The sequence below is a fragment of the Gadus macrocephalus genome, chromosome 10, assembly GCF_031168955.1.
Source record: "Gadus macrocephalus chromosome 10, ASM3116895v1".
In the NCBI taxonomy this organism is placed as follows: domain Eukaryota; kingdom Metazoa; phylum Chordata; class Actinopteri; order Gadiformes; family Gadidae; genus Gadus; species Gadus macrocephalus.
This window is the reverse complement of record NC_082391.1, coordinates 17,255,013-17,255,604: the sequence shown is the minus strand read 5'-3', so window position 1 is coordinate 17,255,604 and position 592 is coordinate 17,255,013.

Here is a 592-nt window from a genome sequence, read left to right as displayed (position 1 = left end):
CTCCTTTTGTACGAAATTGACAGGAATAAAGCATGATTGTTAATGTGTTAATCAGAATTAGTCTAAAATGAGTGCCATTTGCTGACTGATGCACTACAGCTAGGAGTCTGTACACTAACACATTATGTTTTACAACTGATCAGGGCTTTTGCAGTCGTATAGAAAAGGTTCGCAAAAATAAAGGTCTGCATTTGCAGGGCGGGTCAAAAGGTTTTATACAAGGGACAAACAGTACACCGAAACGGAACCCTCCGCTGGCCCAGATATCACCGAGAGGTTGTTCACTAGAGGGCGCCAGGGACCGGAAATCAACATCTGAAACTGAAAGCGCTGAACTGAAATCAATCTTTTCTCTTCCTAGTAGACTTTACAATGAGTTGGTAGGCCTAGCATGAGTAACCACCTTCTTAAATATTCTGAATTCAGACCGTATGTGTGACATAGTTGAGACATATAATTGCATAAACATCAACGTAACCTTTGTCAACAACTCCAACCTGGCGTACGTTTAATTGTTAAACGTAATCACCAGCACATACTTCGGCACTACTTTTTAGATAATTAAACTTTGACGGAAAATCTTCATACATAG